General features: G+C 41.1%; 1 protein-coding gene and 2 long non-coding RNA genes across 47 annotated transcripts in view; 1 reads left to right on the top strand and 2 right to left on the bottom strand.

Moving 5' to 3' along the window:
* LOC140613814 (uncharacterized) overlaps positions 1 to 8,221 on the bottom strand; it is a 32,654-nt gene extending 24,433 nt beyond the window's left edge. Inside the window, exons 1-2 of one of the 2 annotated variants that reach the window (XR_012014714.1) lie at positions 781 to 6,714; positions 231 to 337 (exon numbers count right to left, since the gene is read on the bottom strand). This is a non-coding gene — a long non-coding RNA (uncharacterized lncRNA). Of the gene's footprint in view, positions 1 to 134; positions 338 to 780 lie in introns of those variants that run through there. The other variant, XR_012014713.1, reaches the window with a different exon arrangement.
* Positions 1 to 27,097, top strand: part of MBNL1 (muscleblind like splicing regulator 1) — a 203,457-nt gene that overhangs the window by 25,681 nt on the left and 150,679 nt on the right. For 10 of the 37 annotated variants that reach the window (XR_012014704.1, XM_072792253.1, XM_072792239.1 and 7 more), the window contains exon 1: positions 86 to 365. The exons of 3 other annotated variants lie outside the window; for them this stretch is intronic. The gene's annotated coding sequence lies outside the window, so the exon portion shown is untranslated. Of the gene's footprint in view, positions 1 to 85; positions 366 to 1,003; positions 1,162 to 1,503; positions 1,631 to 27,097 lie in introns of those variants that run through there. 24 more of the 37 variants (XM_072792254.1, XM_072792241.1, XM_072792233.1 and 21 more) reach the window with 16 other exon arrangements.
* Positions 13,029 to 27,097, bottom strand: part of LOC140613813 (uncharacterized) — a 34,917-nt gene continuing 20,848 nt past the window's right edge. For all 8 annotated transcript variants that reach the window (XR_012014707.1, XR_012014706.1, XR_012014709.1 and 5 more), the window contains 4 exons: positions 16,670 to 16,802; positions 16,120 to 16,194; positions 13,597 to 13,671; positions 13,029 to 13,515 (listed from right to left, as the gene is read on the bottom strand). This is a non-coding gene — a long non-coding RNA (uncharacterized lncRNA). The remainder of the gene's footprint in view (positions 13,516 to 13,596; positions 13,672 to 16,119; positions 16,195 to 16,669; positions 16,803 to 27,097) is intronic.

Genomic DNA, 27,097 nt, shown 5'->3' with positions numbered 1-27,097 from the left:
TTTTCTTTTCTCTTCTTTTTTTTTTTTTTTTCCGCCGCCGCCGCCGCCGCCGCCGCCGCCGCGTGCGTCCGGGAGCCTGCGGTCCGCCCCGGGCTTCCTGGTGGGGCTGGGCCGGCGGGGCGGGGGAGGGGCCGCGCAGCAGCGGCGGCGGAAGCCGGGCCCGGCGATAAGAGGCTGCGGGCGACATGCAACAGCCTTTCCACTGCAGCTGAATGAGTCGGGGCGCTCACCATGCTCCCGTGACCTGGGGGCCGACAAGTTCAATTTTAAGCCGCGGGCCTCTCGGAATCAGGACTCCCACAATGCCTTGGGCACCCGCTCGGCAGTCGGGCTGCCTCTGAAAAAAAAAAAAAAAAATGTGAGAGGTAAGTTTGCCGTTTTGCACAGTTTCCTCGGCGCTGCCGCGCGGCTCGGCATTGTTTGGAGTCTTTCGGGGGCCGGAGGAGGAGGTGGGGGGAGGGGGGGCTCGGAGTCCCCCTCCCCCTCCCCCTCCCCGGGGGGGGGGGGCAGCTGGCGGCGGCGGCGGCGGCGGCGGCGGCGGGTCCCTAACTCTGGGTCCCTAACTCGGGGCGGGCGGGGGCAGCTGCAGCCGGGCCGGGGCCGCCCTTCCCCGGGCTCCGCGGCCGCTGTCAGCGCGCAGGCAGCTTCCAGTTTGGCAGCAGAGGCAGAAAGAAAAGAAAGAAAGAGAGATGGGCGGCGGGGGGGGGGGGGGTGGGGACGGGGGCGGGGGGGGGGCGTGTGGGGGGGATGGAAGAAACAGGTGCGTGGAAGTGTACTCACAACTTAATGACCTTCGCCAGGGGAGGATGCGAGTCCCTGAGTCGCGAGCCCCGGTGTGCCCCGGCAGACCCCGCATCCCGGTCCCCGGGGGCTGCCATCGGGCCCGGTTCTCATCTGGGCCAAATATGTGCACGCAAAGGTTAATTCTCTGCCTGCTACCCATAAATTACGCATGACATGTTTAGCTGGGCTGCCTTATATGGAGAGGGCTGTATTTCAGTCCAGTTTGCCTTTTGCCAAGTTTACAGGGCGGAAGACGCCCTGCAGGAGAGGGCTCCTCTCTCTCTCTCTCTCTCTCTTTTTTTTCTTTTCTTTCTTTCTTTTTCTTTTTTTTTTTTTTCCCATCGTTTGGTAGTGCGTCACTCAAAAACTGTAAGAAAAGTAAGTATAGACGCTCTCGGGGTGGAGCCGCAGCCGCTGGATCGAATCGCTTTCACCGGATGGTTCAAAAGAACCACAAGTAGTTAGGGCTCGGGTTCTGCTCTTTTAGACAAAAGCGGGACAAATATGTAGCCCCCCACCCCCCACCCCCGCACTTTTTTTTTTTTTTTTTAAACGGAGCCGGAATCTGTTATTGGTAGTAATGTGTCATGTGAGAATACTTTGATGCCGGAGCCTGTAACACGAGCAGGTAGACGGCGGAGCTCACGCTTGCCCCTCGCGCAGCGCTTCCCAGCCCCAGGGGTGTTGCAAGCGCAGTAGAAGTGTTCTTAGGTGCCCCCCTCCCCGCCTCCACCCTGCGCACCCACCCCCGCCCAGGGGGGCACCTACGGCTGCGGGGATTTGGCGGTGTGTTTCCGTGGAGTGTGCTTCCCTAGGATTAAGCCGGAGTTAAGAAGCTGCCAGAAAGGTTACTGCACCCCCCCTCCACCCTCCACCCTCCACCCTGCACCCCGCACCCCCCACCCCTGGCTTTCCTCGGTGTGCCCGCGGGCACAGGCCCTCCTAAGCAAAGGGATGGTAAAGTGGGCCGCACTCGGAGGAATTTCTTAAACAAATTAATGCACCGAGACAGAGAAGTCCTGCTAATTAATGCCTTTGGATTTGCAGGCCCTGTGCAAGGCGCTTTGAAATCCAACACCAGCGCGCACACGGTGTTCCTCCCTCCTGGGTCTGAACGCGGTGTCTGTCCCTACACCGAGGGGATTCAGGGCGTAACGCGTCTCTAACCGCGCGAGGGACCCACTCCCTGGGACCTGTGTGGGTCCCCCGAGAGCGGTTAGGTGTTTCCCCCCTTGCCTTGCTGTTGAGATGAGCTAGTATCACCCAGGCAGGTGAAAATGAAAGTTCAGCGACTGCGTGAGATTTCATCTTAGGAACGTTTAACTTCCAACCTAGAGAAGTAGACCTAGAGCCAGGGGGCTCTGAATCAAGTTATTTTTGCAGCCCGAGAAGCCACGTTGTTGTCGCTTGTATCTTTGCTTTCTTTAAAGTTGGTGACAACCACAGCTAGCTCCAAACTGTTTTGTTTTTGGGAAAACCCTGCAGGGTTCTGATTTTCCTTTGCATGGGGGTGGGAGGGTGAATTCTTTTTTTTTTTTTTTTTGGATTACTGTGTTGGTAGGCCATCTTTCAAAATGTATACATGGTTCTTAGTTTTATTTGTTTAATGGGGTGGGGGGAGTCTCCTCAGTGAGGACTACAAAAGTTGCCTTTTGTGTTTTAGGGAACAGGTTGGGTCAGCAGCAGAAAACCTGTTCATCCATCCGTCTATAATTACAGTGTCACTTAAGACATAATAATCAGGCTTTATTATTACTGGGAGACTCAGGGAAGCTCACATGTGCCTGGTTTAATTTTTCTTCCCATGTAACTAAGAACGAATTTGTGTGTCGATGCACATCGAGTGTGGTACTCTGTGCAGCCCTGCCGGTGGAGGATCAATCCCGAGTGTTTTATGGTTTAAAATATTATTGCTTGTGTTTACATTTCCACATTTGAGGCAAACTTAGACTCCAAGTTGAACTCATTAAATTTTGTTTCCAACATTCTGTTCCTTCCTCTGGGCACAGAATTCCTATGAAATGAAACATGGAGTCCTGTTCCAGATCAAGAAACAAATATCCCAAAGTTTCTCCTGGGGGAGGGGGGGGAGAGTAAAATCATATTTCTCATTGAATAAGGGTATGTTACTTTATTGTATACAATATCCTATGTTCATCATAGGGAACAACAACAAAAAAAACTGCCCTTGCATTTATCACCGTCGGGGGTCTTTAGGCCTGTGTTTGATAGATCTATTTATGGAGGCTGGGAGAGAATTTTTGTGCTGTACCTTCTGCTTTTCTGCTTGATGATAAAGGATGCTCAGGTTAGAGAACATCCCAGATCTTGCTTAGGAGAAGCTGAAGGGACTATCTGGTCGATGAGATTTCCTATACCCTTTAAGGAAAAGTCATTAGGGTGAGCAGTAGGTAGGAGGGTCAGAGGGGTGGAGGATAGGAAGTGAAATGTATTCACTTAAATGTTTGGCTTGATAGGAGATCCTAGCAGCAGCCCTGGTTATAGAGGATGTTACATAGGAAGATTTTGAAGTGGTGGCCTTCTAGGCTAAGAAGCTTCCTTGGAAATCTAGAATGTGCCATCCAGGGCTGTGGCTACTAGCCACACGGGGCTGCTGAGCATTTGAAAGGTGGCTAGTTGGGATTGAGATGGGCTCTAAGTGTAAAAGACATTCTGGATTTGGAAAACTTGGTATGAAGGGAAGCATGTAAAAAATACCAGATTAATAGCTTTTCTGTGGATTATATGTTGCAGTGATAATATTCTGGATATATTGGTTTCAGTAGAATATACTGTTGGATTAATTTCCCCACGCTTATTTTTACCCTGTACAAATATGACTCCTAGAACACCTAAAATAACAAACGTGGCTTGTGTTACATTTCCATTGGATAGTGCTGTTCTAGAATAAAGCAGGGAAGCAGCATTCTGAGAGAAAGCCAGAAAGAGTTTGCTGGCTAAAATATAATAAAATCGACTTTTATTTTTACAAGCTAAAGAAGTTTATTGTACGTAGGCATACCTTGTCTTTCTTATCCATTGTAACCAAAATTTGAGAAAACACACTACCTAACATCTATTTTTATTTCCTCAAAACTACTATTTAGTTTAGAGATTTAATGGTGAGGTAGTTGAAGGCTTATAATTAGGGGATGAGTCTTAACACCTCTCAAAGGCCAGAATAGAGTATGATTGCTACTTAGGAACATTTTAGAGACACTATAGTTATCATTGTCCTGAAGTTACCAAACATAAACGAGTCACTAAAACTTATTTTAAAATGTAGTTCTCAGTAAATAGCAATTATCCTCAAATGCTTAATATGTATTTTCCTTTCCTATGACTTTCCTTCCTTAGAAAACAAAAAACAAGTAAATCCAAACAAGCTCCCGACCCCACGTTAATCGAAGATTAATAAATTTACACGGACCAGATTTGCACTCGCAGGGTATAAGGCCTTGTTTTGAATGTCACAGAAGGTAAAAATAGGATTCTGTGGTAATAGGGGCTTTGAAAGATTTCTATACACGGAGATATTGTCTTTATAATTTGAACACATTCTTGAGAAAGCATCTGACTAGCAAACAAAGCACAATGGCATAGGTCCTGGAAACATTCCCCTCAGATATTTTCATAACTGAAGTACATTTTGCCTTACACAGTGAGTGTGAAGCTGGAAAAAAAAAAAAAAGGCAGTTCTTTTCTACCCTTATAAAGCATGCTTACTTTTATTTCCTTGGAGGTTGCCAGAGATATAGGACAGGGTGGGTATAGTGAGTTCTTTTTTTTGGGGGGGGGGGGCAGATTGTATAGAGAACCTCGCAAGAGTTGCCTTCTGCCGTCTGAGCCTGTCTCCCACTCTATGAGGCATAACTGCCATTAGTGTCAACGCATGTGTGGAGTGTGAGGGGAGCACTGATCCCCATTAACTTTGTGTATCATTTCTGATGAGTCATGGAGCATATTCACTAATGGTTGGAGGATTATTGATTGCAAAGCAGAGAATTCAAGAACTATTGACATATGGCATTAAGTGTCTCTAGACATAGTTTATATTTTTAGATGAGATAGGGGTATTGATTTTTATTTAGTGTTTTTCATATTATGAAAATATGTATTTATGTAAACACTACAGCTATATCCTTGAGAAAACACTTAGCAAATACATGGTTGAAGGTTTTTCTTTTTTTTTTTACATATTATTATTAGTTTTTAATGACTCTGTAAGTGCATCTCTTACAGATAATTATTCACATTTTTCGAGAGGCATCTTAACACACGTGTCTGACATCCATAAAAATGAGGAATCTTTAAAGCATTTATGTTACAGTATTAGACGTATGTCTTTGGCACTTTCCCCCTTGTTTTTGAGATCTTACTCAGGTTTCTGTGATTACCCAGTGTTAAAACAGTTCAGGATGTATTAATCTCGGGATGAAATGTAGCCATACTGGATAGGGTGAAGAATTCCCTTTGCACTGAGATCAACTCTTGTAAAAAGGTGAAGATGTTTCTGAAATAACTGTTATGCTTCCAGTAGTGGATATGCTCCAGAGGAAAAACTGTCATCTCTTTGGACATTGTTTTCAGAAATCGAGAGTTATATTTTTTTATATACCCAAAGAGGTGAATTAAGACTTGATAAGATAATACTCTCATGAAATGGGGACACAATTTTTATGTGAGTGTTTGTTGTGAAGGCTGGATGCTCCCAAGACAATGCTAATTTATTCAAATAATCTGGATGTTGAATAACATCAAATTGTTGAAAATAATTGTGCTAAGTGTCATGTAATCTAGAGGCTAATGTCTGTGCAAATATCAACTCCATTCCAGTCCCTCTTAAGCTGATACTTCTACCTGCAAAGGATTTTTAAAAGAGACTTATGTTTAACACTGGGTTTTCTTTACATTTTTCATTTTTAAAACCGTTTGGGAGCTATTAACTTAAGAATGAACTTGTTTAAAAAAAAAAAAAAAAAGAATGAACTTGTTTTAAAGAGCTAACAAGATCCGGGGATCATGGGAACAAGTTTAATCGTATGAAATAAACATCACATTGCTGATCTGAGATATTTTATTTTGTAATGTTGATTTATAAGTGAATACATATTGGAGCAAAAGTAGCAAGCGAGGCTCAGTGAGATCTACCAAAAGTAATCAATAGATACCTTATCCTCAAAGAAAAGCAGTCTGATAGAGGAAGTAAGAGCTTTAAAATAACCATAAAGTAGAAAGTGATGTCTCATAAACAGTGGCTTGGTAACATGGTTTGAAAGTTCAGATGAGGAAAGATAAGTCTTTTTTTTTTTTTTTTTTTTTTTTTGAGGAAAGATAAGTCTTAATGTAGCTCCAGCCAGTACTGTAATAAAGGAAACAGTCTTAATGCACAAATAATGGGAAACAAGCTATTCTTCATTTTTCAACCATGCAAAAAAGTATTTTGTTAAGCCAGCATTAATTCGATCTCTTCAGTGATATTTCCTTATTTTTCATACATTTATATTTAACATCCAGACACAGGATTTTTGTATGTGTTCTATTTCAATATATAAATTTCCAAATGTGCTGTACTAGACTATCCATAGCTTTTGCATTAATTTTCCTGTTGAATACCATAAAATACCACCTTTTGAAGTCACCAGGTAGTTACAGATGTGTTAGAAGACGGGAGTGGGTAATGAGGTTGAACGGCAGATGTGGAGAATTTGCCAAAGGCTGGATTGAAAGTAAGCTGACAATTACAATGAGGTCGTTCGCTAAAAATCTAGATATTGAAGTTAAGAAGTGGACATAATGCTAAAATACATTTAAAAAGCAGTGATTTCACTTTGGGAAAAGAAATGTATCCTACATAATGAACAGCGATGAGAGAAATAGGTATTAGCCAGGAGATTTTTAATGAGAAACAGCCAGAGTAGCCCAGTTAACATGACAATGAATACAAGGAAAGTGGAGAAATAAAGACAGAAGGTATAGACACCGGTGGAAGTGTCCCAGTTGAGAATACAGTTTTGTGGGTTTTCAAAAATAATAAATTCTTTAAGTACCTCGTTGGTGGAAGACGTAACGTCGTCTATACCTTCTGTGTTTAAGTGTCTAGCCTACTGACATCTGTCTATAGTGACTGTGACTGAGTAAATGCTTCCAGAAAATGCCAAAAAAGTATGGTAACAATAATATATGCAGTGGGAGTGTGAGGAAATATAAACAGTGAGACTTTACAGTTTAATAGTCAAAACACATCATAAGCATGTTAAATAGCAGGGATGCCAAAATAAGGCATTGCACAGTTCGTATTCATATTTAGAACATCATTAAAGACGTTCTCGGAACCTGATTTAGTATTAGAATTTACAGACCATTCAGGGCTCATTGTATCCACAATTTGTAATCATATAGGGAACAGTCTTAATGTATAAATAATGGGAAACAAGCCATTGTTGCTACAAATCTAGCAGTGGGTTTACCAGCACTTTTGGGGATCATAGTGATGACACATTCACATTTTATTTGTGTCTATCTTCTCTGATTGCAAGAAAAGAGTTACCTTCAAGATGACCTTATACCACTCCATGTGGATGGATAGCTCTTATCCTAGCAGAAAGATAGTCCGGGTCAGGGTGGTGGTAGTCAAGTTGGGTGACAGATAGAAAGAAAGGAAGGCAGAGGGCCAGCTGTGGGAGTGTGTGTGTGTTTGGGGGCGGGGGGGGGGGGAGGGAGTTGGTGGGAAAAGCTCTGAGTCATTGGCTGGACTTGCAATTCAGTATTCCCAAGCCAAAGGCCCTATCATTGATGTTTCTATTTACTAAGTTTTGATTTCAAAGAAACCTTATTATGAAAAGATGCATCCCTTCCTCTAAACAGCCCCTAGGTTTGTTTGGAAAGCCCAAGGTTTGTTGCAGTGCAAGTAGAACAACAAAAACAGACCTCGTGGGGTGGGGGTGGGGGTGGGTAGTTTTTGAAAAGTGGAAGGCTTTGCAAATGGGAGAGGTGATAACAATTTTATTATTGCCATGTTAAACTTACTGTGTGTGTAGTATATTTATTGCACTTTTGTCTGTGTCTTGAAAGGAAAGACTTTGTTGGGAGGTTAGCACAGACAAGCCTCACAGGGTGTAGACGTGCTTTCATCTTACCAGATCCGACTGGGTATGTGGCCTGGGGACAGCCATTTACTCTTTCCAATCCCTGAGTTCTCTGTGAAATGGTAAACATATACATACATACTTAGTAGTAATGGAAGTTCAAGGGGGCGCCTGGGTGGCACAGTTGGTTAAGCATCTGACTCGTGGTTTCCGGCTCAGGTCATGATCTCAGGATCTTGGGATCGAGCCCCGTGTGGGGCTCTGCCCTCCACGTGGAGTCTGCTTGAGATTCTCTCCTCCTCTTCCTCTGCTCCTCTTGCTCTTATTCTAACTCAAATAAATAAATCTTAAAAAAATAATAAAAGTTCTACTTGCTATATATTCCTTTATAAAATATCTCACCTAATCTTTTTTTCTTTTACAACTGTAAAATAGGCCTCATGACCTTTATCCTCAAGATTAAGTAGCATGACTAAAAAACTCTCCTTGTCATTTGCAGAATTATGAGGCTCGTTGTGGGCCTTTATTCAAATGTCCATGTTTTTCACCTTTTTTTTTTTTTTTGTATGACTTCAGTGATATATAAGGAACAGTAAGGAGGATAAGAACTATGATGATTACTAACATCATAAAACTAATAATAAAAACTAATCTTTTTAAGATTTTATTTATTTATTCATGAGCGACAGAGAGAGACAGAGACAGAGACAGAGACACAGGCAGAGGGAGAAGCAGGTTCCCTGCAGGGAGCCTGACGTGGGACTCAATCCCAGGACTCCAGGGTCAGGCCCTGGGCTGAAGGTGGCGCTAAACTGCTGAGCCACCCGGGCTGCCTAATTACTAACACTTTAGACTGCTTTCTGTAGGCCAGGGTAAGGTTTAGGACTTAATTCATGGGTTTCTCAGAAGAACCCTGTGTGGTGCATATGGTTAATTGCTCAGCTTCACAGATGGGGAAATTGAGGCACCGACCAGTCAACTGTCCAAAATTACGTAAGTAATAAGTGGCACAACAAGGAGTTGAACCAGGGTAGTCCAGTTCTAGAGCCCATGCTTATACGCAAAATAATAAAAGATTAAAAAGAAAATACTTGCATCAGGTGCATATGGGAGATGGAGACCATAAATATGTGTCATTTTCTAGCAGAGTCACGCTTTGACAGCATTTAGAAAGTAAGAGGATAGAGGGGAAAGGCATGGGGGAGGTGGGCAGCAGGTAAGGTAGGAGGAAGGGAGGAGCCAGGTGGGAGAGGAGATGGGGGGCACTTTGGGGGGCATCGAGGAGCAGATGGTCTATGCTAGCATATCCTAGGATACGCAGTGGGCAACAGGAGGTGTTTGGTTAGGCTCCCAACCCTACAGGCACGGGTTTTGGTGACAATTTACAGAGGGAGGATAGGGCACGTAAAGAGCTATTGTAGGAGAGAGATGAGGGATTAAATGAGGGAAATGCCAGGGAATGCAAAGGAGGACGTACATGGGGGGAAAAGTGCCAGTGCAGGGTCCATAGGACGTAGCAGGTGACTAGATGTGGACGGACGGGAAAGGCAATGGGAGCTCTTAAAAACGATTCTTAGCATGTAGGAAGAATTTTTTTTTTTTAACTTTTCATCAAAAAGTTCTTCTGTAAGCATTTTCATCTTTCTTGTTAATTCTGTTCCCTACATTGCTACTCGTGTGCTCTCTCAGGATAAAGAACTATATTTTAAACTATCAGTCAGAGAAAATACACACTGTGTCTCATCAGGAACTACTAGAGCTCAACCAAGTGGGAGGCGCATGCTGAATTCTTGAAACATTTCCTTTCTGTGTGCAGCTCTTTTAAGTCAAGCACAGGGTCCGATGAACCGCAGCAGGTCGCCAAATTCTTCATCTCAAATTGGCAGTTGTAAAGTAAGCCTAATTTCTTCTCTAGGGGTCTTTCATTACCGGCTAGGGGATGTTTCAGCGTGGGCCAGGCCGTTCTCGTCCCCTATTAAAGGAACACCGGTGTCACCTATCTTGTGCGATAAACCAGGTGACACCCAGATACACGATAAAACAAGTTTGCAGTGTGTTGTGACTGACATTTAGGCTTCTCAGACCTTGCTATTTTAGGGAAGGTATCAGTATAACTGTGATACCCTTTTTTCCTGGAAATAAGACTCCTTAACAATCAGACACTCTCGTAAACAGAATGATGTATGCACGGGGCTAGATACGCAGTTCTACTGAGTTACCAGTTTCCTGGGGTTGTGAGGATAGTTCTCCTTCGAAGAGAATAGGAAGCTTGGCAGGGATACCCCTGGGCCTTTTTGCTGAAGGTCCTCACGTGCTTTTTTACAAGTAAACGGCTTAACACGGTTTAAGCAGAAAATGTCACAGCAGTGGCAGATTGTGTTGTGTTTAACATGCATTAAAAAAAAAAAAATTCCCAGGAAATCAAGACAGTTTTGGAGACAATGACTCTATTTATAAATATTTACCACTTATTGTGTATTTCAATGGTCTGTGTCCATGAAAAATAATAAAAATTGACCCGTCTCTGTCTTTACAGCATGTTTATGTAGAGCTCGAGAAAATAATGTTAACAGGGCTTTATTTCACCTTTCATTTACATTAGTATTATGTCAGAGCCACACTTAGTGCACATCTTTTTTCCATTTTTAGGGTTTTTTAAAAATCATATTAGATTTTTGCCCTGTGCTATAAAGATATGGTGAAAATCTCTTCTGTTGTGTCGTGAAGGTGATGTTCAGAAGATGTTCATTTCTTAAGTAACTAAGATTAAACAGTGTTAAAATTAGAAATCCTTCTTTGCTTTCTCTATTCATTGGGCTTAATTTTAACCACACAAATTTACTCCAAATTGTTTAGAGCCGTATTATTTGAATTTGCTCAGACATTTCAGGGAAAGCTGCATTGTCAACTTAGTGGCATTCGGGTAAGGTATTTGGTTTTAAGTACCACATCCAGAAGACTCTTAAGAGATTTGGGGAGCATAGCAAAAGTGAATGACAGCGAACACAAAGCAAATCTTTGACTCAGGTGCAGAGTCTCTCTGAGGTATTGCATGACCTTTCCAAAAAAGTAATTCGAAATGTCCAGAGCAATTGATATTATTGAAAAAGTATATCCTTCCAACAGAATTCTGCATAATGCTCTCCGGGGGACCACATTTACTGAGAATTGCATCTAGGAGGTAACTCAGAGAAATATATTTTTGGGGACTGGCTTTTAAAAGCGAGCGTCGTTGTGGGAGCAATTAATATAGGAAGAAATGACTGTGTCTGTTTCTCAGCAGCGGATTACAGTTTGCTAAATGCTGAGGTTCTTCTCACTTAAAAAGGTATTTTACTATGTTAACAATGAGGCAACATAGGGAAAGCAAATCATCCTTTGTGTTCTGCTGAATGGCCAATCCACAAACGCGTTTGGAGCATCTAGTAGAGTTCAGGGGTCATAGTCGGTCAGGAGGGGAGGATCCAAAGGAGAATCAGGTAGTTTCTCTTGGTTGGCATGTAACTGGGCTGGGGGGAAAGGCATGTGTAACAGTACAATTGAGGGTTGTTTTTTTTTTTTTTCTTTTTGAGAGAGTGAGCGAGAGAGCACATGCATGTGCACAGGCTCGGGAGGTGGTGGGAGGGCCCAGCAGGAGGGAGACAGAGAATCTTAAGCGGGCGGCCCTCCCAACGGGGGCTCTGGGCCCCATCTCACGACTCTGAGATCATGACCTGAGCTGAGCTGGAGAGTTGGAGGCTTCATGGACTGAGCCACCCCAGGGTCCTGCAACTGAACACCAAAAGAGGAAATTCGAAGAAAGAAGGGAACCCAAAGAAGGCAAGTGTTTGCGGAACCCAAGAGTCCAGGTCTGCTGGCTGCAGAGAGGGGGAATTGGCCATTCTGTTCAGAACGTGGAGGGAAACCGCATGGACAAGGGACAAGGAGGCACCAGCTACCATGTTGGAGTGTCTCCTCCATGAGACATTGCCGGCTTGCATTGTTTTATTAAAGAACCACCTTGCAGTGGTGTTTGTTAAACAGGAGCCACCTTTCTCCGGGTGGCTGTGAGCACTCAGAGACTCAGAGAAGTTCATGTGCTTGCCTCAAGTCACACAGCTGGTGGGCGGGCAACCTGAACGGAAGCCCAGGCTTTTCTTGAAAACGGCCTTCTTTGCTACCCCAGAATCATAAAGATTCTGCTGGGAATGGGTGTGGCCTAGTTAGGGTGCAGCGATTTTAAAACTTCCCCCGTACCACGCTTGACCCAAGTCAGGAAGGTGTGACTTTAACTTGAGAAAAGGCTGGCAAATGTAAAATTTGCTTCTTTTGCTCTCATGTTGGCACATAGTTTGATAAATGCTTATAATCTTTATTTCTTCAGTTTAGAAACCGAACAAAACACACTAGGCCTCCTGTGTCCGGCGGACGGGGTAAGGGCTTGCAGTAGTGTGGCCTGTTACAACATTGCGTTTGGGAGGCCCTCAGAGGAAGCTTTGCAAAAGTTCCAGAAGATAATGTGCTTTCACACCAATCATGTGATGCCATAAAATTTTCACCAAGAAATGATGGGGGTAACCCCAGGGGGCATGCTGCATTCCTTTTTCTTCCTCCTGCGGTTATTTCATGCTCTCATGTTCTAGCCTATTCACGCACCGGTCTGTGTCCTCAGCCACTACGTGGCATAGCTGATGATTTTAAGAGATAGACTTTTCACCGAAGATGTGTTCTGTCGGGAGCATGTCACTTTGCTAACACATTCCTCTCTCCGCCGAGCTATTTAGAACACCTACCAAATAAAATTATATAATGTCTAGAGAAGGAGAATGGAAGAAACATATGCCATTGCTGTTGGCCCCCAAGGAAAACCCTCTTATTTAGCAAATACTGACCGGCTGCAGCGTCCATGTGCCACCTCTCCTGCTTTATCCCATCAGAGGATTAAGAGGTGAGTAAGATATACGCCCTGCTCTCCAAGTGGTTTCCAGCGTAGTGATAGAACTATTCACAAGTAATGTTCGGGCAAAATAAAGTAGGCTCGGGAGCCAAGAATAGGCTGCTTGTGGGCAGAGTGTGGAATTTGCCTAAAACCATCCAGTAGCCGCATTAACTCTTTGCGTGCTCTGCATATTGGAGAGAAGACAAAAATCAGCCCATAATTGAATCTGATGATACGGCTTAATATTTAAACCATTTATTTTTCGGTTTCAGTACCTGATAAAGCAAGCATGACCCAAGTGTAGTGTCATCCTAGAACTAGACAGAAAAGATCACTTTTTTTTTTTTTCTCCTGATGTTGGCACTTTGGGAGAAAAGTGAGGGCGTATATAATTCACCCAGAGCTGCTTCATGCTGACCCCTTGATGAGGAGATTAAATCACTCCGTGTTGACAGCTGAGTTTCGAGGCCTGCAACTTTTAAAATGTTAACAGAAAAGGAAGACCTGTAAGAGAGAGGTGTGTTGGGTTGGACTTTAACGACAAAGGGTTTTCGATATGCGCACGATGCTCTTTGTTTTCCTCCAGCTTTTTCTGGGTGTGCAGGAAATAAAGCTGTATTTTGTGGGCCCGCTTCCAAACTTTCGGATGGTAGATGCACAACCGTGAGTATTCGGTAAGACCCCGTTCAGCTGTGAAGTGTTCGCCCCTCGTTTCCAGGACTTAAGCTGCGGGATCAATGAGAGGACTCAGAATTATTATTATTTTTGATCGCTTACCACTATTCACTTTTAATCGTGAACACTTACTTCATGCCCACTGCATAAAAACGTCCCGATAAGGTTGTGGCGTGAAATTTTCAAGCGAAATTAAGGATGTAGCTTCTGAAAAAAAAAAAAAATGTAGCTTCTATCTTTCTGAAGCCGGTAGCCTAAAGAAGAAGGTCCATTTTTAGTGAAATAGTGAAGACAACCAAAGAACCAGATGGTTAGCAATCGTAATAATGGTAAAACTAGTGACTTTTTTGGTAGGCACGTATCCTCTTTACATAGGTGACCGTGTGTAGTTCTTGGACAGGGCTTCGAGATTTATGTGTCGCCGGCCCTCTCCAGTTCACAGGTGAGGAGAGGAGGCGTGGCTAGGTGAAGGTCAGGTAATTTGCCCCCGGGGTCCTGTAGCACCCTACCGGGAGTGCTGGGATCCTAACCTGCCCCCTCTTGCTGTTTGTCTGCTTGTTCTTTTCCATCAGTGGGGTACGGGTTAAGGACACCAGTACTGACAGCAGCTTAGGTTCAAGACCTAATCCAAGTTCAATGAATCCAAATGAAGAAGGGACGATGTGAAGGATGGGTTTTGAAGCATTGTGGTCCCAAACCAGGAGAGACGATGAAGTGGGCTTTGAAGTTTCACTGGCTTGGAAGGAAGAGCTTTCAAATGGTCAAATATGCCTGTGTGGTCTGCATAGTAGTGGTTCTACTCACACCTGATACCCGCTGCCCCAGCACTCACCGAGATCAGCAAAATCTACTTTTAGACTCAAAATCATTACCACCTGTGAAGTTTCTGATGTCACTTCTGAATGACCTAGCACTCTGCCAATTGCTCAGTTGGATGGCTTCACAGTGGCACATTTTCAGAAGCGTCTGGAGCCCACAAAGAGTATTGCAAATGTTCTTCTAATTTATTCAGCTGCATTATTGGAGGCATTAGAGAATTCAATTCATTTCTCTCATAACCAAAATATAGAAATCTGCTGCCAACATTAAAATAATAAAAAAATGTCATTGAGAATTTACATCCATGCGGAGATTTCTGATTAAACTTTCTCACTTTCCCTCAAATCCCTAGCAGGGTAGTTAGAGCATGTGCAGGTGTGTGTCCTGTGTGCCTATATGTGGATTGATCCATCCGTCCCGGTGTAGTCCATAAAGGATTATGAAGTAGTACGTAGGTTATAGTTTAAAATAGAATAGGATGACCGTGACGCTAAGCGGTTCATTCGCCAACTAATGTTAGTTTAGGAATTTGCTCTGAAATACTTAATATTATTTTGCGGTTCTCTGTACTGATGACAAGTAGAACTTGTGAAAATATAGACCCTGTGTGGAAATAAAATGACAGATCCTCTGGTAGACGTATGTCAGTTTGAATACACTATCACTCCAGTAGTTCTTAAGGCTTGGGATCCAACAGTTGATAGAGACTGTTATTAAGAATCTTCTGTATCTTAAAAAAAAAAAAAAAAGAATCTTCTGTATCTTAATGAATTGCTCTCCATAGCTCTTTTCTTCCCCTGGAGTTCAACTCTAACCAATTCATACCAGCAATACTTTTCTGTTTATAAATGACCTGATGGTCATGGATTCAGAAAATATTTTCCCTCTGTGGTCCAAGAATTCTTGGGCATATTTTTTAAGAGGAATGTTCCATGCTAATATACTAATTTTTTTGGCAAGAAAATTAAGCACCTACATTTCAGTCCAAGAGTTCTATGATAAATGAAATATAATTAAATATGCAGATTCTGCAACATTCACTTAAATATTAATTCGGGTTCTTTTATATTCTGGGCACTGTGCTAGGCATTGAATACATAACGGTCGACATAAGCAGATGTAATTATAAAGGTGCAATTATAAAATTTAGACATCTCTCCAATTTCACGTTGGCCCTTGCAGAAGTAGTGACATATTATTATAGCTCTTACTGCCACAAAATTTAAATACTCCTTTCAGTCGTTAAAAAATATTATTCACGGATGTCAATAAATATTTATTTTAAATCAACGGTAGGTTTACTGTGTATAAAAGGGAAGCAGTTTATTCTCATGTAAAGGAAAGAACCACTGAATGCTCAGAGTACCCCTTCACGATTATGCAAGAGAAAGGGCATCGCAAAGTAACGCAGAGAGAGAAAACTCAATTTTGAGTGGCAGCACAATATTGTGAGTTTAAAAGGTCAGGCTGGTACAGGAGGCTCCGGTTTTGCCACTCAATATCATGCAGAATGCTGTGACAGCCAGGGCTGATACAGCTGAAAATATCTGTAGCCTTGGAAGCCTGGTAAGTTTTAGAAGGTCATTTTGGCATCTGGTAGGAACACTGATTCACATGGAAGGTCAAACTGGACAGCCAGGCCAAAAAAAAAAAAAAAAGTAGGCCGCTGAACCCAGCAGTTGTAGATTTTAGGGCAATTGTCAGCTGCGGGGACCAGGTATCCTAATCCAGTGTGACCACCTTTCCTATGTTGAGAGGACTGCGCTTTCCTTGAAGGTGAATTCTAACCTCTCTTTCCTCTTCTGAAACTTTTAAGTGGTGCATCTCCCACCTTACCTGGTGCTGGGACCAGACGTTACTTTGCTCCTGGGTAGGTCTGACGTATGCTCCGTCAAAACCGATGGGAGTCGGCTTACACCAGTGAAGTGCACGTGAAATAGGACAGTGGAAAAAGAGACATAACAGATCAATTAGGGGGAAAAGAGTTGAAACAAGGCCTTGAGATGAGATCGAGCCCTCAATTTCTCTCTGAGCTTTCTGGCAACCAAAGCAGAAGCTTTCCGAAGTAGAAAAAAAATTCCTGACTTTATTGACAAGGGTCTCTTCCTCTCCCAGGTACAGGCTTATTCTTAGCCCTTAGGGTATTTAGTTAAATATTCTGGCTCTGTCCTTGGGGAAAAAAGCCTTGGGATGGGTGAATTCCAATTAATTAAGAAGTGAGGGCCAAATTCTGCAGCCTGGCCTTCAAGGCGCTTACTGATTTGTTCCAGTCTCCCAGGGCAGCCTTCTTTCCTGCCAGTCCCCCAGGGCTCACATTCTGTGCCCCCCAATATCCCCATCTTATCTATCAGGAAACCACCCCTGACCTATCTCCCCTTTAACTCACCAGGCTTTATTGTTATCTCTACTGTGTACTTCTCACTTCCTTTTTCAATGTTCGGTTATTTTGTGTGTTTGCTTTATGTTCCCCGTTAAAGCAGTAAGATTCCCACAGCGGGATCCACGTATTCCTTCTCTGTCTAGGTTAGGTATAAAGGGTCATCAATGAACGGTTTTACACAATCAAGGCATAGATAATAATTTTATCTGTGTACTGTTTATTTTTCACGACTGTATTTACCCATTTAATCAGGTTATTGTATGTGTTGGGTGTCTTTGGATTTCTTTTAGGAAAACATTTCTTTTTCCAGGATAGCAGAGAAGGAGAAAAAGAGAACTAAATAAATAAATGAATAAAAGTATAAATAAGCAATGTTTTAATTGTTTTGACTTTGGGCCTTCAGGTTAGAAAGCAACTTAATATTTACCATTTCTCGGTGCCATAAAGAAACTAATATAGTACAGAACTACAGAACAGGTCTGTTACATGTAAAAGGGAAAAAAAAGCCATTTATGCCACTTCACACCCTCAGTGCTTTCTCTCTAGTATACTTTTCTATGGTTTTAGCGGCTGTCAAAAGAGCTGTCTGACTCTACATGGCTTAGAAGTGTTTTAGAGTTATTCTATCTCCTTCACTGCTTTTCAAACACTGTTTTAGTGGTTGATACAGATCAGCCTTCCTACATGCAGACTTGCTTAGCACATACTCAGTTTTATACTTTTAGAGAAGCATGTCCTTCTACTTACAGGGAAGGTTTCTGCTAATACATTTTAAGCGCCTGTAATGAAAGCTCTGAAGAAAATGTAGGCTCTTCTTGCTCAGAGGGCAGACAAATAAAAATAAGTTCAAAGACCTCTTCCTCAACAGTCAATCTTTAAATCAGTTACTGAGCATTGACAGCCCTGTCATGTATTAGTTACTAGATGAAAATTGATCAATGGTCATAAGAAGAAGCTGATAGGCGCGTGTGTAATTTTCACACCCCTAAGTGTACATTATTAGTGTCTAGTGCCTGCCCTGTGGACATAGGACAATAGCAACCTGATTTGGGGGCCTGATCCTTCCAATTAATTAGCTTAGGGGGGACTTTGGTGAGTCAAACTGTACTAGCCTCAATTTATTTGTTCACAAATGGGCAAGATAGGGACGCCTGAGTGGCTCAGCAGTTGAGCCTCTGCCTTCCGCTTAGGGCATGATCCTGGGGTCCTGGGATCGAGTCCCGCATCGGGCTCCCTGCAGGGAGCCTGCTTCTCTCTTTGCCTATGTTTCTGCCTCTCTGTGTGTGTGTCTCATGAATAAATGAGTTTAAAAAATCTTTTTAAAAATGGGCAAGATAATATAACCATCTCTCAGTTGTGAGGATCAAATGGCAAGAATCAGATGAAAATAAATTATCTGCCAAAATATAAAATATTATTTGCTGTACTGTACTATCATAGAATGGATGAGTTCTGGGGGGGGCAGTTAATTTTTCTACTTGGGTCTTCCAGTAGAAACTTGCTATTAAAGACTCAGATGAACACCTGCAGGTTTTATATATAAATAAAAAAGAAATGTGGCGTAAGCCAACTTCTCAAAAGTTCGTCTCTTTAAGGCTATACTACTTAATAAAGGAGCATAGCTTGTAGTTTTATCAAATAAAGTGGCTCTTACTGCAAGAAGATTAAGTAATTTCTCTTTCCCTCTATTAACTTTAACACAAAGTTTTTACCTCAATTTAAGTGAAGACCTAGGAAATAAGTCAATCATAAAGACAACATGATTTCACTTAAACATGGAATTTAGTCAACAACACAGAGGAGCATAGGGGAAGGGAGGGAAAAATGAGACGAAATCAGAGAGGGAGACGAACCATAAGAGACTCTTCGTCATAGAGAACATACTGAGGGTCGCTGGAGGCGAGAGGCTGGGGGACGGGGTAACGGGGTGACGGGCATTAAGGAGGGCACGTGGTGTGAAGAGCACTGGGTGTTACATACAACTGATGAATCACTGACCTCTTCCTCTGAAACTAATAATACACTATGTTAATTAATTGATTTAACTAAATGAAGAGCTAGTTGTTATATACAAAGAACATGATTTGACTAATTCCCTCATAAAAGTTTTTGCTTTTTTCTTATTCTTGGGAGATACACGCATGTACACACAAGCATGTCTACACATGCATTCATAATTAATCCTTATTTCTTACTAATCCTTATTAATTCTTATGTCTACACATGCATTCATAAATTAATCCTTATTTCACATTTATCATTACTACTAACAGTTGATCTTATGTTGCTGCGATTGACAGGTGCTTGTTTTTTCATCTTTTTACAGAACAGCTGTACTATTAGAAATTATTCTATTAGAAATAAGGAATCCAAATAGCATTGTCTTTAGAGAATTTAGTGTGTGTGTGTGTGTGTGTGTGTTTATACGATGGCTTATTTGACATTTAAATGATAGAACTATATGAAGTTTTAAGATTGCTACATGATTGCTCTTTAAGTTTATCCAATGTATTCCTTCAGATATACAAGGGAGATATATTTTTTATAAGCTAAGTAGCTTTTGCATGCTAACTTGGAGTAACTATTGTAAAGGATTAAAATACAAGTGGTTTGAGACATGATGAGTAGTAGGATATGGTGAGGAGTATCTTAGAGTGATGTGAAGGAACATGTATGGATGCCTAAATAGCTTAGGCATTTAAAATTTAAAAAATATTTAAAATTTAAGTATTAGGGGGGCACTTGATGGGATGAGCACTGGGTATTATGCTATATGTTGGCAAATTGAACTCCAATTAAAAAATTTAAAAAATAAAATTTAAGTATTATTTTAAATAATAAAATAATGTTTAAAATAATATTTTGAAAAATGAACATAACGGAATTTTGTATAATATTTTGCAGGTGGGTCAACTTTCTAAAGTAGTTGATGGAATATAACCAAAAAGCTTGTTACCAAATCTCAAACAATCCCATCTTTTCAGGACAGATACTCTGAGTTTTAGGAAACTATTGGGTAGGTATATAGTAAACATCTTTGGTGGAAGTAGTACTTTAGCTTCAGTTGATTGTAATTGTCAAGGTTTAATGAGATTAAGAATAACCTGGAGGAGTTTAGTTAAAGTGTAGATTCTTGGGGTGCCTGGGTGGCTCAGTTGGTTGAGCGTCTACCTTTAGCTGGGGTCATGATCCCAGTTGCCCATCGGGCTCCCTGCTCAGTGGAGAGCCTGCTTCTTCCTCTCCCCTGTGCTCATTGTTCTCTCTCTCAAATAAATAAATCTTTTAAAAATATGTAGATTCCTGGTCTTTATCCTCAGTTGGTTGACGGTAGGTCTCAGGAATGTATATTTTTAACAGTCATCCCCAGGTGACTGATTCAGAGAGTCCAAGCCTCCTTCTGGAGCATCAGATCCCAGAACACAAAGGGTTGCTGTTAAGAAACTGTTGGCAGTTGTTTCGGTTTATTAGCAGCTATCACTGCATTGTGATTTGCCATGGAAAGCTGGTCATTGCTTTTTAAGTGCATATGATGCTGATGGAAACACGTAGAACTTTAATCACTGTCTCATTAGAAGGGAGTGTGTAGTCGGCTCTTTGGATTTCCACATGCTTTTGGAATGCACAGAACCTTATGGGCAATTAAAATTAAGAAAGGGATTTGCTTTTTCTGTTTAGCAAAGGAACCAAACCTCAGTGGCTGTATTAGTTTGTTCAGTACATAAACTCTTTTGGAAAGTACTGAATCCTGAGAATAAAATCTTTGATCTCATGTGACAAGCAAGACGTTATTTACACTTGACAACACGGTAAAAATCACATTGTGAAAAAAGAAAAAAAATAACATTGAAAATGCCCACATTTTGCCAGTGTAGCATCTTATATTGGTATTTCTTTATTCCGTGAGCTGTTATTTAATAGTGGAGGATGAGTTTGAGGAGGGCAAAGTGAGGGGAGAATGTTTTCTTTAAAAAAAAAAAAATTTTTAATCAAGATTTGATTTATTCATTTGAGACACACAGAGAAGAGAGAGAGAGATCAAGTGAGTGAGCACAAGCAGGGGGAGTGGCAGGGTCCCCACTGTGCAGGGTGCCTGATGCGAGGCTTGAACCCAGGAACCTGGGATCATGACCTGAGCCCGAAGGCAGATGCTTAACCATCTTGAGCTACTCAGGCACTCCAGGATGTTTTATTTTCTAATGGGACATATGTCTATTGGCAAAATCCTACAAGAATACATACCCTGGTTGTTTTAATTGGTTGGGTATGGTGCTTCAGGGGAGCACTCTACTCCAGGGTCGGAAATGACTACATGGGGAGTCCCAACCTTGGGGGAAATGGCCACATGAGAAAATGTATGTAGAGCTACATGAGTTCACAGAGTTCTGTTGTGTCTTAGCTAGTTTGATAATGCCTTGCATTATTTATAGCAGTTGTCAGAAACCATTTCCTTTAGTCAATTCTAGTCTAAAAACGGGGGGAGGAGGGGAGCAGGATATTTTCTGACATTTGTAGAAATAATGTGTAAAAAAAGCATTCCCTTAATCATGTGACATGGTGCTGTCAGTGATTTTCCAAATATAACATGCCCTGCAGACTCTGTTAACTACTCATCTTGTTTTTATTAATAAGAAAAGAATAGTAAGCTGTATATTGTCCATTTTGATCCTCTGTCAACCCAAACATTCATTCAGACTCCCAGTCCTTGGTCTTTAGCAAATAATTACAAAATATAAACATTCTAATTTTTTTTTTACAGTGAGATGGTTTATTCTGAAACAATGGGAGTTGAAAAAACTGATTCTACAAATGTTTCCATTGATTAGCTGCCATCGGAGAGCTAATGGTAGAAAATATTTTGCAAAATACAAAGACAAGACTTTAAGGTCTGCTTGTGGGAGGATAGACCTTATCATGCCTTTGGCCTAGTCCCACAATAGAAATTTACAGCTTTTTTTTTTTTTTTTTAGATATTTGCAATCTAGATATAGAGATTGTTTACCTTAAAGGACTAGAATAGATTTAGCAATGTAGAAAAGCAATGTTCATTGTTGGTCGAAGTATATATTGGTAAATGTTTTCTGGCAGGAAGTTTGTTTTTCACAGTTAATATATGCATTATGTTCTAAGTATGTTATTAAAATCACTCAAAATAGGGGCACCTGGGTGGCTCAGGGGTTGAGCATCTGCCTTTGGCTCAGGTCATGATCCCGGGGTCCTGGGATCGAGTCTCACATCAGGCTCTCCACAGGGAGTCTGCTCCTCTCCCTGCCTCTCCCTCTGCCTTTCTGTGTTTCTCATGAATAAGTAAATAAAATCTTAAAACAAAAGACAAACAAAACACTCAAAATGTGAGAGTAGTTTTATACATTGCAGCATTGCTTGTGAAAAATTAGCATTAACCTAGGTGACTGCTCTTAAAGAAACGGACATAGAATGGAATAATACATAGTTGTTGGAAAGTACGTTGACCTATGTATACTGACAAAGAAAGGTTATTATCAAATATTGTAGAAATCAAGCCTTAGAACAATATGCTTATAGTATGTTTACATCATTTCTGTAAGAATGATAAACTATGTGAATTTGTATGTGTAGATGTGTGTATGTGAATCATAGATAAAGGACTAGATATACCATACTAATAATAGCCGGGGGTACTTTGAGATGATTGGGGGTCTGATTTGGTGGTGGAGTGGTATGGATGGGGTGGAGGATTCAGTTGAACTTTGTTAAAACCCTTCTGTATGGTTTAAATCTATTGCAAGTGAAAATGCACTCATTTAGCAATGTCTAAAAGTGATGAAAGGAAGAAAAGATGTCGAACTGATGTATGTGATTCACGTAGATTACTTGCTAGAGATTTTTGTTCACCATTTTAACTTATACTTTACTATGCCTTCCATTATTTAGGAGTCTCTATATAGAGACTAGCCTTATAATTGATACCATACTTCTCAGCACACCAAAGAAAGCAGAACCATAATTAAGAGTGCAAGTCGTTAACTGACTTTGAAATAATTGTTGTAGTCACTGGAAGTGTGGAAGTCTATGTATTGGAGGAAGAAAAGAGGCTTAACATTTAAATAAACAATATTTGGTTCGAATTTTAATGTGCTCCCGGGCCTTTACAATTCCGAGAATCCTTTATTTTCATAATCCTAATTACTCCACTCGATAGGTTTTTATTTAATTTGACATCTCTTTCTAAATGTGAGTTCCATGAAGACATGACATTTTCACATATGTCTGCAGAAAAGTTCCTGTGAACCAGTGACTCGGAGATTCTAGATCTGCATTGTTGTTTGGTGCATTTATAATGAGATTTCGGTTCTTAAATATGTTAGAAATTCAAGGACGCAGAGGGACATAGAGTGTAGTAAACAGTGTACATGTAGCTTAAAAAGCAAGTATCATGGAGACAAATGATCTTTCCAGCTACTTATGTTTTCGGACTTGTATATTACAGTGTGTTTCTCTTTTTTAATAAATTTGTAGATTTATACACATGCACACACACGGAGGAATATTTGGCATCCATAAAAATGGTAAGACTTTGCCACTTGCAGCAACATGTATGGACCTAGAGGGAGGCTTTTATGCTAAGTGAGATAAGTCAGACTGAGAATGACAAATACCATATGATTTCACTCATATGTGGAATCTAAAAAAAACAAATGACTAAACAAACAAAAAGCAGAATGAGACCTATAAGCAGAGAACAAACTAATGGTTGCCAGAGGGGTGGGGATCAGAGGATAGGCAACATGGGAAATAGAGGTTTCCAGTTAAGGAATGAATAATTTCATGGGAATGCAAGGCACAGCCTAGGGATATTATAATAGCATCGTATGGTGACAGATGGGAGCTACACTTTGGTGAGCATACATAGCATAGTCTATAAACTTGTGGTTTCACTATGTTGCAAATTTGAGACTAATGTAACATCGTGTGTCAGCTAGATTTAAATTAAAAAAAATTATTAAGCCTTATGAGAAATACTGAGATAGGCATGAGCAAAATATGCCTCCCAGTTACCCATCTCTTTTAAAGAACTATGGACCAGCTTTTGAAACTCTAGGCCTCTGCAAAATTCCATCTGTAGGTCTGGGTTGTGATATAGCAGTTACAATAATATGAGAGTAATTTGTTGTTGTGCGCATCTCAGACCTAGTTAAGTATACGAGTTATGTGGAATCTTCTCCAGAGGATACTTACACTACCCTAAAGTGACAATACGCGTTGTCAGTGCATGTCCTTGTTTGGGTGCATATATTCCTTCCTCATTTAAATTAGGTAAAAACAACAGGGTCTTGGTCACTGTTAATTAGGCAAAATAGGGGGATCCCTGGGTGGCGCAGCGGTTTGGCACCTGCCTTTGGCCCAGAGCGCGATCCTGGAGACCTGGGATCGAATCCCACATCGGGCTCCCGGTGCATGGAGCCTGCTTCTCCCTCTGCCTGTGTCTCTGTCTCTCTCTCTCTCTCTGTGACTATCATGAATAAATAAATAAAAATCTTAAAAAAAAATTAGGCAAAATATAATTCTTATTTATATGTCAGTGTATGTAAATTTTTTTAAAAGCTCAAGTTAAACAGACTCTGATACTTTATTGTTATCAGGAATGAATTCGTTTAACATTGGTGTATTAGTAAGAGTATGCTTGAGATTATTTGTGAAAAAGGTAATTTTTAAGGTCAAATCTATACATCAGTAGAAATATGCATAGGATGATAATAGTCAACCTTTGTGGCTTGAGTATTTGTAAAGATTGCAGTAAGAGATGCATTTGTAAAATGATGTAAAATGATTTTTGCTGATGAGATGGAACGGAGATGTTTATATACTGTGTTGTGTCATGAGAAGTCCACTAATTCATTAAATTGGATACATTCATGTAATGTCATACTATATTTATAATTGGTTTTAATCATTATATTCTGAAGAATAATTATTTTACATCTCTTTATCTAACCGTAAGCATACATTTAATAATTTCCTCATAATGATTAGTAATCAAGCAACACATGTTTTGGGCAATCTTCAAGAGAAATAAGTCTGAAATTTCTCAGATTGAGGTCACTGTGTCAGATTTTTACATCAGCCCTGTCTGGAAATTCAGGATTCATCTGTTAGGATGAAGCTTTTCTTTTCTTTTCTTTTTTTTTTTTTTAAGATTTTATTTATTCACGAGAGACACACAGAGGCAGAGACATAGGCAGAGGGAGAAGCAGGCTCCCTGCGGGAACCCGATGTGGGACTCGATCCTGGGACCCTGGGATCACAACCTGAGCCGAAGGCAGACGTGCAACTACTAAGCCACCCAGGTGCCCACGATGAAGCTTTTGTACTCAGCTATACTTGATAGTATTGATGGTTATTGCCACATTAAGATTTCAGCAATTCTGGAAAGTGTGACAACTATGATTAAATCTGGTTCTGATAGATATACCTTATTTCTGGTGTGCTTTCTCGCTCACATGCACACTCTTCATGTTGTGTGTGTGTGTATACACATCTATAGTATTTGTCATTTCTTCTCAGGTTGATTTTGTAATTTAACTCAATTAATTGAGCCTGCTCACGAACCAGGCACAGGTTAATTGTGAAGAAGGCCTTAATGACGACCAATTGGGAGCGTGATTTCTGCCCTGGGAGCAGAGTTGGGGGCAGTGGCATGAAGAGAACACATGCAGCAGATTTCACTGATGCACAGGGCACCGTGGGAATATCTCCTCGGCTTTCTCATTAATCACCTTCATAGTTCTTTTTGAGTTGGGCAATAACAACATTAGGGAAGCATAGATGAATTTGCTGACATTTCTGATGCAGTGAAGGTTACATTGAAGCATGTTTTGGGCTGAGGTGCCATCAACTTTGTGAGAAGCTAGGTGATGTTATTCAAAAGATAGAAATGTGAAAAATTTAAAACTAAGATCTTGGCCTCCAGTTACTTTGCCAAAAAAAATACAACTGCTTTGAGTGAATGTTAGAATCAAAGTCTATACTTCGGCACTGCATTGGGAATGACAATTCCAGTGTTTTGGCTTCACAGTTTTGTCGTGCTGATTTCACATTGGTAGATTCCAGTTGGGTCAACGTAGAATTTTCTTCCCTGAAAATTTCCAGGATGGTGAGGTTTTTTTTTCTTTTCCCGCCCCCCCTCTACCATTTTAGCTTTTGAGCACATAACATTGCTAACTTGTTGTGGTTTGTGTTCTGATTTCTCAGCTATTGATTATTTTGAAATATTACATGATACGGACCGATCAGAAATGACTCCCTGAGGTTAACAAGATGACTTCTTTGTGTAAAAATCCCTGAAGCACGATGAAGTGGCATTTGTGCCATTATGCCAATTTACTTTTTTGTAGAATAGACGGGAATGTTAAAAGGCTGCCTGCTTGAATATTATCAGGGAAAAAATGCAAATTTCCCCTTCTTTTGCCAGAATTGAAGACTGAATCTGTCAGAACTCCACAGATACTTATTTAGCTGTTTTAAATTTGCAAAGCCACATGTACCTGTTTCAGATTATCCTGTGGGTAAGAACATCTTCCATCAACTTCACAGCTGAGGAGGTATATAAGTACGGTTCTGTGTTAATGTCACTGCCTCATGCCGTCTTTCCAAGGAATTCAATGCTGGTTTTATTCACATATAAAGGTGGCATTGCCCGTGTACCAAACAGGCACTGTAACTTATGGAAAACACTTGTAAGCTAGTATGCAGGTATCCTAAGAAATATTTAGTCATGCCACAAACAGATTGTGGGCTTTCTCTGGATCAGACACTGGGTGCTAGTGGTTTAGTGGAGAACTAGCTTGGTAACTGCTTGCTCTCATGGAGCTTACATATTTAATGGCAAAAGTAGATGATATGCAGATAGTAAGATAGGTACCTGATATTGCACCAAATACAAGTGCTTTGAAGAAAAATAAACCAAGATAAAGGTCTGGCAAGTCTGGGCTGATGTCGGGAGGAGGAACAGAAGATTGGATACCTTTTGAGACTGGCTGGAAGTTACCTTGGCAGTGGGGACCAGATGAAGACCTAATTAGGTACAAAGCTAGTGACCCAGTATACCAAAGTGTACAGCCTGCCACCGCGATATTTATTTTCTAATGATCTGAAGACTTTTAATTTTTTTTTTTTTAGTTTGCCTGAATACAGGAATCAGTTCAAAATTCACTTTTTAATCATTGCATAGAGGCTTCCTGTTTTATTTTGTCTTAAATATAAATACGGAAGGGACAATAATCATTTTCTGTTGAGCCCAGTTTGGCGAGTTGCTTTTGGAATTCTAATCTTTGGCAGTAGCGGGTCGGCCAGCCAACACTCCTTCGTTATCCTTCTAGTAAGGGACCACTTGATGATTAGGGAATTGAGCCTAAATTGTAAAGGAATGCTTTGACAGACCGTAGATGACTTATTTGA

Source organism: Canis lupus, chromosome 22, assembly GCF_048164855.1.
Source record: "Canis lupus baileyi chromosome 22, mCanLup2.hap1, whole genome shotgun sequence".
NCBI classification, from domain to species: Eukaryota; Metazoa; Chordata; class Mammalia; order Carnivora; family Canidae; genus Canis; species Canis lupus.
This window is presented reverse-complemented; position numbering and strand designations above follow the sequence as displayed.